At 38.6% G+C, this 19,046-nt stretch overlaps 1 non-coding gene across 1 annotated transcript; it reads left to right on the forward strand.

Annotated features, from left to right (window-relative positions):
* Nucleotides 1–9,298: 9,298 nt before the first annotated feature.
* LOC147947571 (small nucleolar RNA R71) lies at nucleotides 9,299–9,405 on the forward strand. The gene has a single exon (XR_015595587.1). It is a non-coding gene; the product is annotated as a small nucleolar RNA R71 (small nucleolar RNA).
* Nucleotides 9,406–19,046: the final 9,641 nt, after the last annotated feature.

Below are 19,046 nucleotides of genomic sequence, written 5' to 3' on the forward strand. Positions count from 1 at the left end.
CTGGTTTGGGATAAAACGGGTTTAAGTGTTGTCTAAACACTCCAAATTCATCCCGAAGTCTTACAATTTTTCAAATACATTGGATTGTCACATATTCTGAACCTAGAAACAGTAACAAACCTTTTTACTGCTTCGAAACAATGTTTTCTCGGTTTTAGCCTGTTTCGGGACAAAATGGGTAAAACTGGTGTCTAAACACTCCAAATTCAACCCAAAATCTTATAATTAGTCAAATGCATTGAACTGTTACATATTTTGACCCTAGAAAAAGTAACATAGCTGTTTACTGCTTCGAATCAATGTTTTATCTCGGTTTTCGCCTGTTTTCTCGGTTTAAGCCTGTTTCTAGATAAAACGGGTTTAAGTGTTGTCTAATGATGTTCATATATTTTACCTTGTTTTCCCTTAGTTTATTCACAACTTTTGCATCTTTTGCTATCCATTTAGGCCATTATTGTGTAGCTTTAGGACTAATCATGCATTAGAGTATAGTTGCATTGCATTTGCATCTTTTCATGCATAAACAGGTCATTTTGGAGCTTAAGGAGCATGGAAGCAATGCTGAGGAGCAGTGAAGCAATCCTGAGGAGAAAACAAGAGAGTTAAGGCTGTAGAATCAAGGTCCGGAATCCAACTCGACCGCACCACTCGACCACCACTCGACCGTGTGCTGAGAAGGACTCGACCGAGTGGAGAATGCACGAGAGAAGCCAGCTCGACCAGCCACTCGACCGAGCACTGGTCGAGTTGACCGAGCCGTTGACTGCTTTGACTTTTTGTATTTTTAGGGCTTCCACCTCACCTCCTATATAAGGCCCTTGTACCTGCAGCCACCAAAGAGTCCAGCTTTTTAGAGAGTCTAAAACCTAGTTTTTACCTTTTTTAGATTTTATTCCTTTTGCACTTTCTTTTATTTTAGATTTTGTACTTGTTTAAGAAAGAAAGACTAGATCCTTGTATTTTGTTTGTTCCATAACTTTCAAAATATTAAGATTTCGAGTTTTATTTCTTCATCAACATTGTAGATCTCTATTTCATCTTTCTAATGATGCAAGTTTCAATATTTTCTGGGTTTTTGACATATTTCACCATGTGTTCTTGTGAGTAGTTTGTTTAGGACCTTGAGGATGGGTTAGGCTGGGTTGATCTTGTGGTTTGTTTGATTTGGTCAAGTTTGATTGTTGTAGATCTCTTCTAGGCTAGATGATCTTAATGCTGATCCTATATCTGAGAAGGTAGGGTTTGATTTCAAGCATCTTAGCATCACACCAATGTCTAAGGAGCATAGATAAGGCTAAATCTAGAGCTTACCATTAGGCTTGCTAAGAGATTAGAAGTCTTGTTTGGTTTGAGATGTATTGCTTAATGCCTGCTTGTGCAGATTCTTTTCTTTGTGAGAACAAGTCTAGAAATGCATAGGTTTGATTGTTTCTTGCCATGAGAGTGGATTAAACATGTGAAACAAGATTTATATAGTGGTGTGAATGATGATGTATGCAATGGTGAGATATGAATGGAATGATGGATGGGTGTTTCAATTCTCCTTATGCTATTGCAGTACAAGAGGTATCAATCCTAAATGAGTGTTTGTGAACAATTAAGATATGCATATGAATCTAAGTTAAGACAAATGTAAAGATTGTTTGTCACTAACAATCCTAGGAAGAAAATGTAAAATGCAGAAAATAAACTACAAGAACTAACAACTAGATGCAAATGAAACTGAATGATTGAAACAGTGATAAAGCAAGAACAGAAACAGAGACTACTACTAATGAACTAAAAACTAAATGTATGCAACTGGAATGAAACAGGAATGAAACAAGACAAACACAAATCATAGACACAGAGTTCTGGGGATGAACTCGAGCAGCACTCGACCGAGTGTAGGTCGAGTGGGTGGTCGAGCTAGACTAGACGCAGAAACAGAGCAATGCAATAAAAACAGAGTAATGCTAAATCCAATCAAACAACAAGCAAGCAACAGGATTAAGACTAAGATTTCAATAAACAAAGAAGGTCCTGAGGATTTCAATCCATCCTAACCCATCCTCAAGATCCTAAGGAAACTACTCACAACAATACATGGTGATCAAAGTCAAAAACCCAGAAAATATTGAAACTTGCATTATTAGAAAGATTAAACAAAGATCTTCAATATTGATGAAAGGATGAAACTCAAATTCTCAATATCTTGAAAGTTATAGAACCAACAAAATATAAGAATCTAGTCTTCTTTTATAAGGAAGTACAAGATCTTAAAAAATAAAAATGCAAAAGGAATAAAACTAAAAAAGGTAAAAACTAGGTTTAGGGAATATCTAAAAAGTTGCACACTTTGGTGGCTGCAGGTACAAGGCCTTATATAGGTGAGGAGGTGGAAGCCCTAAAAATAGAAAAAGTCAAAGTAGTCCACGGCTCGGTCAACTCGACCAGTGCTCGGTCGAGTCCATGGTCAAGCTGGCTTCTCTCGTGCACACTCCACTCGGTCGAGTCCATCTACCCACTCGGTCGAGTGCTTGGTCGAGTTGGACTCTGGACCTTGGTTCTTCAGCCTTAACTCTCTTGCTTTCCCTTCAAGATTGCTTCACTTCTCCTCAGGATTGTTTCCATGCTCCTTAAGCTCCAAAATCACCTGTTTATGCATGAAAAGATGCAAATGCAATGCAACTAAACTCTAATGCATGATTAGTCCTAAAGCTACACAATAATGATGAAAATGGCTAGCAAAAGATGCAAAAGATGTGAATAAACTAAGGGAAAACATGGTAAAATATATGAACATCAACACCCCCAAACTTAGTCTTTGCTTGCCCTCAAGCAAATAAACAAGACATAAGAAGGTAGATGAGGTTTGAAAGTGGGATCTCAGCTCCTAAAGCTTGCAAATAGACTATCTAGAATCAATGTCCAAGTTACTAGTACTATGATGCAAGTTGAATGAGCTATACTTAAAGACTTTAGACAAGCATATCACAACTTTCACTGATTTGAGCCTTAGACATCCACATGCATTCAAATCAACCATTTCCTTTAACATTCATTAGTCAAGAACATGAATCAATCCTATGCAATGCTTAAACTCATTTGGCTTGGCAGTAAAAGGTTTAGAGACAATGATGGTCTCTTTTTAGAGTAGGGCTTATCAATATCAAGGTTCTCTCATAAAAAATGGATTGAGCTTTAGAAGAATGCTAAAGGTAAGAACACTTAGACACATACAAGAACAAAACCTTGTCTACCCAAAGGCTCCCAAAGTGTTTATCCTATCAATCTAAACCCAATTGATCCTAGTGCTACCCTTTAACTTCTTTTCTTCTTTTTCACCCTTTTCTCTTTTGGTTTTAAAGTCTTAGGAGAGGTTTCTTATTTGATCTTTCTAGTGGAATGGGGGATTCTTACTTATTTGCTATGGTTCTCTTTTCTTCTTATTCTTAAGACATATAAGCATTTTGCTAGACTTCTTTTTTCTTTCTTTCTTTTCTTTAACTAGAACCATCTTTAAACAACCTTATTCTTCCCATTCTTTCACTAGACTTTAAATTTTCTTAAACACATTCCCCTCCTAAAGACTCTAACCTTTTCTTTCTCTTTTTCCTCTTTTCTTTTCAAAACAACCAAGTTCCAAACCCAACAAGTGAACCACCTAGTCCTATCTAGTTTGAAAAATGCAAACTAGAACTACACAAGGCTTTACTCTTGTCAGTTCAAACCTAACACTTTCTACCAAGCTCAATCCCAAAAATAGGCCTCACACAAACAAGAATAAACATGGCTTGAAAGAAGGTTTGGTTAGGGGTAGGGAAACTGATTTAAAAGTGAAATCAGCTACTTGGATCAACAAGAGTGGCAAAAGGAGAAAGATGATCCAAATAAGTATATGGTATCCATGAGTTTAAAGCAATGCATACATTGATAATTAACAGTCAATATTAGGTTCTTATAAATAGGAAATGGCATCAAATCACAACATGCTTCAATTTAGACCAAATGCAATTCAGGAATTCAAGGCTTGGTTCAACCTTATGCTTCTAACCACTTAACTAGCATCAAAGTACTATTAACTTGGGCATTGATCCTAGTCTAGTGAATTAAGCAAGCTAACAAGGAAAAACTCATCATAGATCCCTAATGCAAACAGTCCTATATGATAAACAAAATACTTAATTATGCAATGCAAACTACATGAACACTCTTTTTTTATAAAGATTTTTGCAAAAAAATTTCAAATTTTTATGGTTTTCCTATGCCTTAGATGATTATGCAAGTGCTAACATGATGATGATAAAAATTTGAAATAAGAAAACAAAACACAACATCAAATGCTATCTCAAACTCTCCCCCAAACTTAAATCACACAGTCCCTTGTGTGAAAGAAATTTGCTTGAGGATTCAAGACTTAAAACAAAACACAACATATGAAATGCTATGGTATATACAATGGTAAGGTGATAATGTTACCTCAAGGATTGGAGAAGAAGCTGTCCACATCCTCCTGCATACTATCAAAGGTGTAGCTGGGGTCCTGCTGGTGACTGGAGGAATGTGATTGGGGCAGCTCGACAATGCCAATCGACCGTGACTCGATCGAGTGCATGTCCGAGTGGGGGGGTCGAGCTGGACCGCGAGTCTCCGTATCTTGAGTCTGGTACTGCTGGTACTGATGGTATAGTGCTGGACCCATAAAGTATTGGGGTGGTATGGGGGGGTAACCTGGATAGCCTGGATAAGCAGCTGGAGGTGGGAAGCCAAATGGTGGTCTAGGCTGGAACTCGGTCGAGTGGCTCCAAGGTGCTCGGTCGAGTGGGTGCTCGAGTGACCCGGTCGAGTGCCTCGAAAACTGTTGTTCTCGGGTACTTGAGCTCCTCTTCCTCTGATTTGGCTCATACATTGAAGCCCTAGCTGGTTCCACAGGGTTTGCAACTCTTGAAAGTGCTCTAGTTGAGCCACTCCTCCTCAAAGGGCTTGATGGAGTTGGTGAAGAGTTTCCACTCTTCAAGTCAGCAACTTCCTTCTTCAGGCCTCTAATGGACTTAGCCATGTTGGTCACCTTCTTCTTGAGCTTGTCAAACCTCTTCCCATGCCATTTTTTCCACTTTTGCAGCAATGTCAACCTCTTGTTATGCTCTCTCACTCCTCTACTATCCCTTGGATTGGGCTCATAGTTCTCAAAGTAGAACTGCTCCTCTCTATCACCCATCTCTACATCTCCAGCTGCATCAACTCTAGGCTGTACTACTCCATCAAATAAGTACTCATCAGCTGGCCAAAAATCAATGTTGGCTCCTTCTTGAATGGTAGTGAGCTCTTTGTTTGGTAGGATCACTTGTTTCTTCCCAACTGTTGGCAGCTCAAAGTTAAAGATATGGTTTCCTTGATGCATCTCGTTGGCTAGGATGAGTGTAGAGGTTAGGTAGCTGGAATCAATTCATCTTGGTGAGACCCCTTCTCCTCTAAGTGGAATGTTAGCAGCTTGAAGAATTGGAGTAATGATGCCTCCAATGGTAAGTGCTCCTCTTGAACCCTTGTTCTCAAGCTTGCCTACCCAACTTCTCAAATATATCATATGGTCTATCAGCACCATTGCAAGATCAGTCTCCACAGTGCTACCAAGGATGATGGTTCCATTTCTTGCTTGAAGAAGAACTCCATTGAGAGCCAAGTCAATCATCTTTAGCTCTCCCTCATTGATGTTTCCAGTTTCCTTCCTAGCAAAGAAGGTGTTGGCAAGAGCTTTGTGGTAGTACCTCAAGACTGGGCTCCTAATCCTTGAGCTCTTGGAGTTGGAGGATGAGTAGAGCTTGTTATCCCCAATGGTTTCCCACACAGCATACAGTTCTTCTCTTGGAAACATCAAGCTCCTATTGCTCCCAACCTCAAAACCAAACACATCAGCCAGCTTCTTCATTGAGAGCTCATGCTTCTTCCCTTTGATTGTGAAAGAAATGTGACCAGCTCCTACTACAGCATCCTTCCTCACATATGTGTGCAGCTTGACAGTGGCTAGGAACTCACAGCTTTCCTCTCTATACCCCTCCATACAAAGCCCCATGAACTTGGTAAGGCTGCTCTTCTCAAAGAGACACTCCACATCTTCATCAATGGCAAGCTTCTCCATGGTCTCCTTATGTGGATATCTGGTTCCCAAGAACTCCATCCTCATGAAAGCATCATAAAGCTGCTTCTTTGACAATCCACAAGACTCAGCTTCTCCATCATCCATTAGTTCTTCTTCCTCACTTTCTTCTTCCTCACTCTCACTTTCACTCCCCTCTTGTTCAACCTCAATAGCTGGCCTCTTTCCTTTGGCCCTTGCTCTCCTCATAAACTCACTGAGTGTTGGCTCCCTTTCCTCCTCTGATTCAGTTCTCTCAGGATCTTCCTCAACAGCTGGATTTCTGGAACTCGCATGCTGGCTCGGTCGGTCACTCGGACGGCCACTCGGTCGAGTGCATGCTCGAGTGGGACGTCGAGTGGACCTTCCAGCATCCTCTCTTGATTCTAAATCAACATCATGACGACCCTTAGAGATTGCAGCTGCTTGCATGGACTTCTTAGTGATCTTGGAAGACATTTTTGAACAAAAACTGAGAGGAATAAACTCAAAGCTTAAAGTTAATAGGTTAGTGACCCAAAAACTAGAAAGAACTAAGCTTTGAGCAAAAGATGAACTTGAGAGAGACTTTAAAGCTTGAAATTAGATATTTTGAGCAAATGAGAGAGTGTGAGAGATATGATCTCGTGCTAGGAGTATATAAAGAAGCTAAGGGGACAAGGAGACAAGGGTGGAGCGTCCATACCATTAAAATTTGAAATGGGAATCTTTGACCTGCTTCTTGGCTACCACTCGACCCCACACTCGACCAGCACATGGTCGAGCTCCTTGACCAATTTGAAATTTCAAAATTTTTCTTCCTTTTCTCCCTCCACTCGATCGTTCTAGAAGCTTTGGAAACCAAATGGGCCTTAATCCTTACCCAGCTCGATCGTGTACCTCTCGTGGCCTGGTCGAGTGGGCTTGCGAACCTCCTTGCCCAAGTCCAAATCTCTTCTTACCCAACTACATTCTTAATAAAAAGTCTGTCCAACAAAAACATAAAAGAAAGCACATCAAAACTACTAACAAATTAAACCATATTTACAAAGGATACCTTAGGGACTTCCTCCCTAGTGAGCTTGTTTAAAATCACTAAGCTTGACTTTGATTTCCTTCTTAGACTTGATCTAGATACCAAGGAGGTGATGAAATCCTCCCTGGAACCTCTTGGTCACTGTGAAGTTGATCCTTGATCACCTCACCCTTAGCACACAAACCATATTTCTTCTTGATTTTGAGCCTTGGTCTTGCTTTCCTCAAGGACCTCTTGTTCAGCTTTACTTGAAGATCCTCAACCATACTAGTCAACTCTTGAACTGACCTCTTAAGCTTTTCCACAGAATCCTCTTGAAGTGGGAGCTCAGCTTTTGGAGTTGCCTTATCACTTAACCCTTCTTGACCACCTTTGTCCTTGATAGTAAAAGGCTGGTCATCAATGGTGGGAAGGTTGGTTGGATTGTAGATATTGAACTTCATAACTACATCTTCAGCAATGTTCAAAGTCACAAGACCTTCCTTGACATCAATAACTGCTCCAACAGTAGCTAAGAATGGCCTCCCTAGTAAGATTGGATCTTCAGGCTCCTTGTCCATCTCTATCACCACAAAGTCAGTGTGGATCCTTGCTCTTCCTATCTTGATTGGGACATTCTCTAACCTCCCAACTACCTCTCTATTTGTCCCATCAGCTAGGCACACATGGAGTCTAGTAGATTTGAAGTCAGTTCTCCCAAGCTTTTGAGCTATGGAATATGGCATGACACTTGTTGAAGCTCCCAAATCACAAAGGCATTGGTTGTAGTGAAGATAGCTAAGTGTGCAAGGCAGATAGAATGGACCTAGATCCTTAAGCTTGATTGGAATGATAACTCCTCCAAGGTCCTCAAGGTCCTTCTCATCTTGAGCTTCAGCCTTCTTCTTTGACAAATCAAGCAAAAAGTCTTTGTAGAGAGGATATGGATCATACTGTTCCAAGGCAGGTCCTCTCTCTTCTTCTTGGTAAGCAATGGTGATCTCTTGTATGGCCAACACTTCCTCAACCACAGCTTCTTCCTTTAAAACCCTCTCTTCTTCTTGTTGCCTAGCCATCATCTCCTTTCTCTCAATGATTTCCCTAAGCTCCTTAATCTTTTGTGCTTTGAAACATCATGGGAAAGGTAGTGGAGGCTTGTAGGCAGGAGGAATGTACTTGGCAGGTTTGTCAGCCTCGGACTGTCCAGCTCGATCGACCACTCGAGCACGCACTCGGTCGAGTGGCTGCTCGAGTCCATGGTCGAGCTCAGGTGCGAGCTCCAATTGTTGTTACAAACATCACTTGGGGTTTCAGTAACTAATGAATTCCCCCAAACTTGAACTGCACTGTCCTCAGTGGCTTCTTCCTCATGAACTTGAATGGCTTTGGCTGTGAACTCCCTTGGATTTTGGACAGCTTTTCCAGGGAGTTGGTTGGGTTTTGGAGCTGAAGAAGAGGCTATGTTACTCTCCATGTACTTAACTCTGGAATTCAGACCCTCAAACTTCATATTCAGATCATTGTATTGAGATGTGAGCCTTTGGTTTAGCTCAGCAAACTGTTTGGCTTCCTCTATCTTCCCTTGTGTTTGACCAATCAACAGCTGTTGTACCATGGCTCTAAGGTCTTGTTCCTGGCCTTGGTTAGTCTGAAACCCTGGTGGGGGACACAACTGGGGCTGGAACACCTGTTGCTGTTGTTTGGGAACATAGTTTTGGTGCTGTTGAGGCTGTTGAGGAGGGTAGACTTGATCTTGTGGGTTGGCCACATTTGTGCTCCTATAGGACAGATTATTGTTCCTAAACCCTCCTTGGTTATAACCCTTGAAACCTCCTTGGTTTTGCATATAGCATAACTCAGCAAACTCATTCTCTCCCTCTTGAGCTGGAGGCTCCTCTTCACTAACAAAGTGAATAGACTTTTGCTGACTTAGCAAGATCCTATCAAGCTTTTCATTCACCATTTTCAGATCCTTCTTGTACTTGTCTTCGTGATCAGTTGATGATGACCTTATGGTTCTGTCATAGTCCTCATTGTAGTTCCCATCAGACTGTGCAAGGTTCTCTACTAACTCCCAGCCTTCTTCCACATTCTTGTTGAGGAAGTTTCCATTGGAGGCTGTATCAAGAAGCATTCTGAACATGGGAAGCACTCCTCTATACAATGTGCTCAACAAAGACTCCACACTGAAACCATGATGAGGACATTGAGTTTGGTATCCCTTGAATCTCTCCCAAGCTTCACAAAAGCTTTCATTACTCCTTTGAGCAAATCCAGAGATCTCATTCCTTAGTCTTGCTGTCCTAGCATTGGAGAAAAACTTGGCCAAGAAAGCCTTCTTGCATGCATCCCAAGTAGTGATTGCACCAGTAGGGAGAGTCTTTTCCCATAAATGAGCCTTGTCCCCAAGTGAGAAAGGGAACAACCTCAGCTTGAAACCATCTTCACTTACTCCATTGATCTTGGTAAGACCACAGATTCTGTCAAACTCATCAAGATGATCTAGTGAATCCTCCATAGGCAATCCATGGAATTTATTGTCCTGAATCATTGAGATCAATCCACTCTTGATCTCAAAGTTGTTGTTGGCAACAGTTGGTGGCACAATGCCAACTCTTTGGTTGTGAGTGTTGGGTGCATCTCCAGCACCAATGTTCCTTGGTCTCTGAACCTGATCCTGTTGATCTATAGCTACTATAACCTCTTGTTGTTGCTGAACAACTCTCCTTTGCTTAGCTCCTAAACTCTTGGTCTTGTTGTTGATGTTGTCAATAGGCCTAAGAAGATTGTCCTTTCCTTTAGACCTTGTGTGCATTAACAGACACAAACGATTTTTGCTAGGAAAGCGACTGAGCACAGGCTCAAGTAGGAGGTCAAGTCGACTGGAAAATGAAGGTAGGGTTTGATTTCAAGGATCTTAGCATCACACCAATTTTACCCATTTTGTCCCGAAACAGGCTAAAACGGAGTGTTCAAACCCTACCTTCTCAGATATAGGATCAGCATTAAGATCATCTAGCCTAGAAGAGATCTACAACAATCAAGCTTGACCAAATCAAACAAACCACAAGATCAACCTAGCCTAACCCATCCTCAAGGTCCTAAACAAACTACTCACAAGAACACATGGTGAAATATGTCAAAAACCCAGAAAATAATGAAACTTGCATCATTAGAAAGATGAAACAGAGATCTACAATATTGATGAAGGAATAAAACTCGAAATCTTAATACTTTGAAAGTTATGAAACAAACAAAATATAAGAATCTAGTCTTTCTCTCTCAAACAAGTACAAAATCTAAAATAAAAGAAAAGTGCAAAAGGAATAAAATCTAAAAATGGTAAAAAATAGGTTTTAGACTCTCTAAAAAGCTGGGCTCCTTTGGTGGCTGCAGGTACAAGGGCTTTATATAGGAGATGAGGTGGAAGCCCTAAAAATACAAAAAGTCAAAGTAGTCAACGACTCGGTCAACTCGACCAGTGCTCGGTCGAGTGGCTGGTCGAGCTGGCTTCTCTCGTGCGTTCTCCACTCGGTCGAGTCCTCCTCAGCACACGGTCGAGTGGTGGTCGAGTGGTGCGGTCGAGTTGGACTCCGGCCCTTGATTCTACAGCCTTAACTCTCTTGTTTTCTCCTCAGGATTGCTTCACTTCTCCTCAGCATTGCTTCTATGTTCCTTAAGCTCCAAAATCACCTGTTTATGCATGAAAAGATGCAAATGCAATGCAAATATACTCTAATGCATGATTAGTCCTAAAGCTACACAATAATGGCCTAAATGGATAGCAAAAGATGCAAAAGTTGTGAATAAACTAAGGGAAAACAAGGTAAAACATATGAACATCACCTAGAAAGAGTAACATAGCTGTTTACTGCTTCGAATCAATGTTTTCTCTCGGTTTTAGCCTGTTTTCTCGGTTTAAGCCTGTTTTGGGATAAAACAGGTTTAAGTGTTGTCTAAACACTCCAAATTCATCCCGAACTCTTACAATTTTTCAAATACATTGGATTGTCACATATTCTGAACCTAGAAACAGTAACAAACCTTTTTACTGCTTCGAAACAATGTTTTCTCGGTTTTAGCCTGTTTCGGGACAAAATGGGTAAAATTGGTGTCTAAACACTCCAAATTCAACCCAAAATCTTATAACTAGTCAAATGCATTGGACTGTTACATATTTTGACCCTAGAAAGAATAACATAGCTGTTTACTGCTTCGAATCAATGTTTTCTCTCGGTTTTAGCCTGTTTTCTCGGTTTAAGCCTGTTTTGGGATAAAACAGGTTTAAGTGTTGTCTAACCACTCCAAATTCATCCCGAACTCTTACAATTTTTCAAATACATTGGATTGTCACATATTCTCAACCTAGAAACAGTAACAAACCTTTTTACTGCTTCGAAACAATGTTTTCTCGGTTTTAGCCTGTTTCGGGACAAAATGGGTAAAACTGGTGTCTAAACACTCCAAATTCAACCCAAAATCTTATAATTAGTCAAATGCATTGGACTGTTACATATTTTGACCCTAGAAAAAGTAACATAGCTGTTTACTGCTTCGAATCAATGTTTTATCTCGGTTTTCGCCTGTTTTCTCGGTTTAAGCCTGTTTCTAGATAAAACGGGTTTAAGTGTTGTCTAAACACTCCAAATTCATCCTGAACTCTTACAATTAGTCAAATGCATTTGATTGTCACACATTATGACCCTAGAACAGTAACAAAGCTGTTTACTGCTTCGAATCAATGTTTTCTCCGTTTTAGCCTGTTTCGGGACAAAATGGGTAAAACTGGTTTCTAAACACTCCAAATTCAACCCGAACTCATATAATTAGATAAATGCATTGGATTGTTACATATATTGACCCTAGAAAGAGTAACATAGCTTTGTACTGCTTCAAATCAATGTTTTCTCTCGGTTTTAGCCTGTTTCGGGACAAAATGGGTAAAACTGGTGTCTAAACACTCCAAATTCAACCCGAACTCTTATAATTAGTCAAATGCATTGGAATGTCACACATTCTGAGCCTAGAAACAGTAACAAAGCTTTTTACTGCTTCGAATCAATGTTTTCTCGGTTTTAGCCTGTTTCGGGACAAAATGGGTAAAACTGGTGTCTAAACATTCCAAATTCAACCCGAACTCTTATAATTAGTCAAATGCATTGGATTGTTACATATTTTGACCCTAGAAAGAGTAATATAGCTCTTTAATGCTTCGAATTAATGTTTTCTCTCGGTTTTAGCCTGTTTGATCGGTTTAAGACTGTTTTTAGATAAAATGGGTTTAAGTGTTGTCTAAACACTCCAAATTCATCCCAAACTCTTACAATTAGTCAAATGCATTATATTGTCACACATTCTGACCATGGAAACAGTAACAAAGCTGTTCACTGCTTCGAATCAATGTTTTCTCGGTTTTAGCCTGTTTCGGGATAAAATGGGTAAAAGTGGTGTCTAAACACTCCAAATTCAACCCGAACTCTTATAATTAGTCAAATAAATTGGAATGCTACATATTTTGACCCTAGAAAGAGTAACATAGCTGTTTACTGCTTTGAATCAATGTTTTCTCTTGGTTTTAGCATGTTTTCTCGGTTTAAGCCTGTTTTGGGATAAGACGGGTTTAGGTGTTGTCTAAACATTCCAAATTCATCCCGAACTCCTACAATTTTTCATATACATTGGATTGTCACACATTCTGTCCCTAGAAACAGTAACAAACCGGTTTACTGCTTCGAAACAATGTTTTCTCGGTTTTAGCCTGTTTCGGGACAAAATGGGTAAAAGTGGTATCTAAACACGCCAAATTCAACCCGAAATCTTATAATTAGTAAAGTGCATTGGATTGTTACATATTTTGACCCTAGAAAAAGTAACATAGCTTTTTACTGCTTCGAATCAATGTTTTTTCTCGGTTTTCGCCTGTTTTCTCGGTTTAAGCTTGTTTCTAGATAAAACGGGTTTAAGTGTTGTCTAAACACTCCAAATTCATCCCGAACTCTTACAATTAGTCAAATGCATTATATTGTCACACATTCTGACCATGGAAACAGTAACAAAGCTGTTTAGTGCTTCGAATCAATGTTTTCTCGGTTTTAGCCTGTTTCAGGATAAAATGGGTAAAAGTGGTGTCTAAACACTCCAAATTCAACCCGAACTCTTATAATTAGTCAAATGAATTGGAATGCTACATATTTTGACCCTAGAAAGAGTAACATAGCTGTTTACTGCTTCGAATCAATGTTTTCTCTCGGTTTTAGCCTGTTTTCTCGGTTTAAGCCTGTTTTGGGATAAAACGGGTTTAAGTGTTGTCTAAACACTCCAAATTCATCCCGAACTCCTACAATTTTTCAAATACATTGGATTGTCACACATTCTGTCCCTAGAAACAGTAACAAACCTGTTTACTGCTTCGAAACAATGTTTTCTCGGTTTTCGCCTGTTTTCTCGGTTTAAGCCTGTTTCTAGATAAAACGGGTTTAAGTGTTGTCTAAACACTACAAATTCATCCTGAACTCTTACAATTAGTCAAATGCATAGGATTGTCACACATTATGACCCTATAACAGTAACAAAGCTGTTTACTGCTTCGAATCAATGTTTTCTCGGTTTTAGCCTGTTTCGGGACAAAATGGGTAAAACTGGTTTCTAAACACTCCAAATTCAACCCGAACACATATAATTAGATAAATGCATTGGATTGTTACATATATTGACCCTAGAAAGAGTAACATAGCTTTGTACTGCTTCAAATCAATGTTTTCTCTCGGTTTTAGCCTGTTTCGGGACAAAATGGGTAAAAGAGGTGTCTAAACACTCCAAATTCAACCCGAACTCTTATAATTAGTCAAATGCATTGGAATGTCACACATTCTGAGCCTAGAAACAGTAACAAAGCTTTTTACTGCTTCGAATCAATGTTTTCTCGGTTTTAGCCTGTTTCGGGACAAAATGGGTAAAACTGGTGTCTAAACATTCCAAATTCAACCCGAACTCTTATAATTAGTCAAATGCATTAGATTGTTACATATTTTGACCCTAGAAAGAGTAACATAGCTGTTTACTGCTTCGAATCAATGTTTTCTCTCGGTTTTAGCCTGTTTGATCGGTTTAAGACTGTTTTTAGATAAAATGGGTTTAAGTGTTGTCTAAACACTCCAAATTCATCCCAAACTCTTACAATTAGTCAAATGCATTATATTGTCACACATTCTGACCATGGAAACAGTAACAAAGCTGTTTACTGCTTCGAATCAATGTTTTCTTGGTTTTAGCCTGTTTCGGGACAATATGGGTAAAAGTGGTATCTAAACACTCCAAATTCAACCCGAAATCTTATAATTAGTCAAGTGCATTGGATTGTTACATATTTTGACCCTAGAAAAAGTAACATAGCTTTTTACTGCTTCGAATCAATGTTTTTTCTCGGTTTTCGCCTGTTTTCTCGGTTTAAGCTTGTTTCTAGATAAAACGGATTTAAGTGTTGTCTAAACACTCCAAATTCATCTCGAACTCTTACAATTAGTCAAATGCATTATATTGTCACACATTCTGACCATGGAAACAGTAACAAAGCTGTTTAGTGCTTCGAATCAATGTTTTCTCGGTTTTAGCCTGTTTTAGGATAAAATGGGTAAAAGTGGTGTCTAAACACTCCAAATTCAACCCGAACTCTTATAATTAGTCAAATGAATTGGAATGCTACATATTTTGACCCTAGAAAGAGTAACATAGCTGTTTACTGCGTCGAATCAATGTTTTCTCTCGGTTTTAGCCTGTTTTCTAGGTTTAAGCCTGTTTTGGGATAAAACGGGTTTAAGTGTTGTCTAAACACTCCAAATTCATCCCGAACTCCTACAATTTTTCAAATACATTGGATTATCACACATTCTGTCCCTAGAAACAGTAACAAACCTGTTAACTGCTTCGAAACAATGTTTTCTCGGTTTTCGCCTGTTTTCTCGGTTTAAGCCTGTTTCTAGATAAAATGGGTTTAAGTGTTGTGTAAACACTACAAATTCATCCTGAACTCTTACAATTAGTAAAATGCATAGGATTGTCACACATTATGACCCTATAACTGTAACAAAGCTGTTTACTGCTTCGAATCAATGTTTTCTCGGTTTTAGCCTGTTTCGAGACAAAATGGGTAAAACTGGTTTCTAAACACTCCAAATTCAACCTGAACACATATAATTAGATAAATGCATTGGATTGTTACATATATTGACCCTAGAAAGAGTAACATAGCTTTTTACTGCTTCAAATCAATGTTTTCTTTCGGTTTTAGCCTGTTTCAGGAAAAAATGGGTAAAAGTGGTGTCTAAACACTCCAAATTCAACTCGACCTCTTATAATTAGTAAAATGCATTGGAATGTCACACATTCTGACCCTAGAAACAGTAACAAAGCTTTTTACTGCTTCGAATCAATGTTTTCTCGGTTTTAGCCTGTTTCGGGACAAAATGGGTAAAAGTGGTGTCTAAACACTCCAAATTCAACCCGAACTCTTATAATTAGTCAAATGCATTGGATTGTTACATATTTTGACCCTAGAAAGAGTAACATATCTGTTTAATGCTTCGAATTAATGTTTTCTCTCGGTTTTAGCCTTTTTGCTCGGTTTAAGCCTGTTTATAGATAAAACGGGTTTAAGTGTTGTCTAAACACCCTAAATTCATCCCGAAGTCTTACAGTTAGTCAAATGCATTATATTGTCACGCATTCTGACCATGGAAACAGTAACAAAGCTGTTTACTGCTTCGAATAAATGTTTTCTCGGTTTTAGCCTGTTTCGGGATAAAATGGGTAAAAGTGGTGTCTAAACACTCCAAATTCAACCCGAACTCTTATAATAAGTCATATGAATTGGAATGTTACATATTTTGACCCTAGAAAGAGTAACATAGCTGTTTATTGCTTCGAATCAATGTTTTCTCTTGGTTTAAGCTTGTTTGCTCGGTTTAAGCCTGTTTTGGGATAAAACAAGTTTAAGTGTTGTCTAAACACTCCAAATTCATCCCAAACTCTTACAATTTTTCAAATACATTGGATTGTCACACATTCTGAACCTAGAAACAGTAACAAACCTTTTTACTGCTTCGAAACAATGTTTTCTCGGTTTTAGCCTGTTTCGGGACAAAAATGGGTAAAGCTGGTGTCTAAACACTCCAAATTCAACCTAAAATCTTATAATTAGTCAAATGAATTGGAATGCTACATATTTTGACCCTACAAAGAGTAACATAGCTGGTTAATGCTTCGAATTAATGTTTTCTCTCGGTTTTAGCATGTTTGCTCGGTTTAAGCCTGTTTCTAGATAAAACGGGTTTAAGTGTTGTCTAAACACTCCAAATTCATCCCGAACTCTTAAAATTAATCAAATGCATTGGATTGTCACACTTTCTGACCCTAGAAACAGTAACAAACCTGTTTACTGCTTCGAATCAATGTTTTCTTGGTTTTAGCCTGTTTCGGAACAAAATGGGTAAAAGTGGTGTCCAAACACTCCAAATTCAACCAGAACTCCTATAATTAGTCAAGTGCATTGGATTGTTACATATTTTGACCCTAGAAAAAGTAACATAGCTTTTTACTGCTTCGAATCAATGTTTTTTCTCGGTTTTCGCCTGTTTTCTCGGTTTAAGCTTGTTTCTAGATAAAACGGGTTTAAGTGTTGTCTAAACACTCCAAATTCATCCCGAACTCTTACAATTAGTCAAATGCATTATATTTTCACACATTCTGACCATGGAAACAGTAACAAAGCTGTTTAGTGCTTCGAATCAATGTTTTCTCGGTTTTAGCCTGTTTCAGGATAAAATGGGTAAAAGTGGTGTCTAAACACTCCAAATTCAACCCGAACTCTTATAATTAGTCAAATGAATTGGAATGCTACATATTTTGACCCTAGAAAGAGTAACATAGCTGTTTACTGCTTCGAATCAATGTTTTCTCTCGGTTTTAGCCTGTTTTCTCGGTTTAAGCCTGTTTTGGGATAAAACAGGTTTAAGTGTTGTCTAAACACTCCAAATTCATCCCGAACTCCTACAATTTTTCAAATACATTGGATTATCACACCTTCTGTCCCTAGAAACAGTAACAAACCTGTTAACTGCTTCGAAACAATGTTTTCTCGGTTTTCGCCTGTTTTCTCGGTTTAAGCCTGTTTCTAGATAAAATGGGTTTAAGTGTTGTCTAAACACTACAAATTCATCCTGAACTCTTACAATTAGTAAAATGCATAGGATTGTCACACATTATGACCCTATAACAGTAACAAAGCTGTTTACTGCTTCGAATCAATGTTTTCTCGGTTTTAGCCTATTTCGAGACAAAATGGGTAAAACTGGTTTCTAAACACTCCAAATTCAACCTGAACACATATAATTAGATAAATGCATTGGATTGTTACATATATTGACCCTAGAAAGAGTAACATAGCTTTTTACTGCTTCAAATCAATGTTTTCTTTCGGTTTTAGCCTGTTTCAGGACAAAATGGGTAAAAGTGGTGTCTAAACACTCCAAATTCAACTCGACCTCTTATAATTAGTAAAATGCATTGGAATGTCACACATTCTGACCCTCGAAACAGTAACAAAGCTTTTTACTGCTTCGAATCAATGTTTTCTCGGTTTTAGCCTGTTTCGGGACAAAATTGGTAAAAGTGGTGTCTAAACACTCCAAATTCAACCCGAACTCTTATAATTAGTCAAATGCATTGGATTGTTACATATTTTGACCCTAGAAAGAGTAACATAGCTGTTTAATGCTTCGAATTAATGTTTTCTCTCGGTTTTAGCCTTTTTGCTCGGTTTAAGCCTGTTTATAGATAAAACGGGTTTAAGTGTTGTCTAAACACCCTAAATTCATCCCGAAGTCTTACAGTTAGTCAAATGCATTATATTGTCACGCATTCTGACCATGGAAACAGTAACAAAGCTGTTTACTGCTTCGAATAAATGTTTTCTCGGTTTTAGCCTGTTTCGGGATAAAATGGGTAAAAGTGGTGTCTAAACACTCCAAATTCAACCCGAACTCTTATAATAAGTCATATGAATTGGAATGTTACATATTTTGACCCTAGAAAGAGTAACATAGCTGTTTACTGCTTCGAATCAATGTTTTCTCTTGGTTTAAGCCTGTTTGCTCGGTTTAAGCCTGTTTTGGGATAAAACAAGTTTAAGTGTTGTCTAAACACTCCAAATTCATCCCAAACTATTACAATTTTTCAAATACATTGGATTGTCACACATTCTGAACCTAGAAACAGTAACAAACCTTTTTACTGCTTCGAAACAATGTTTTCTCGGTTTTAGCCTGTTTCGGGACAAAAATGGGTAAAGCTGGTGTCTAAACACTCCAAATTCAACCTAAAATCTTATAATTAGTCAAATGAATTGGAATGCTACATATTTTGACCCTACAAAGAGTAACATAGCTGGTTAATGCTTCGAATTAATGTTTTCTCTCGGTTTTAGCATGTTTGCTCGGTTTAAGCCTGTTTCTAGATAAAACGGGTTTAAGTGTTGTCTAAACACTCCAAATTCATCCCGAACTCTTAAAATTAATCAAATGCATTGGATTGTCACACTTTCTGACCCTAGAAACAGTAACAAACCTGTTTACTGCTTCAAATCAATGTTTTCTTGGTTTTAGCCTGTTTCGGAACAAAATGGGTAAAAGTGGTGTCCAAACACTCCAAATTCAACCAGAACTCCTATAATTAGTCAAATTCATTGGAAATTCACATATTTCGACCCTAGAAAGAGTAACATAGCGTTTTACTGCTTCAAATCAATGTTTTCTCTTGGTTTTAGCCTGTTTCGGGACAAAATAGGTAAAAGTGGTATCTAAACACTCCAAATTCAACCCGAACTCTTATAATTTGTCAAATGCATTGGAATGTCACACATTCTGACCCTAAAAACAGTAACAA

Source organism: Camelina sativa, chromosome 3 (assembly GCF_030686135.1).
Source record: "Camelina sativa cultivar CO46 ecotype springtype chromosome 3, ASM3068613v1".
Classification (NCBI taxonomy): domain Eukaryota; kingdom Viridiplantae; phylum Streptophyta; class Magnoliopsida; order Brassicales; family Brassicaceae; genus Camelina; species Camelina sativa.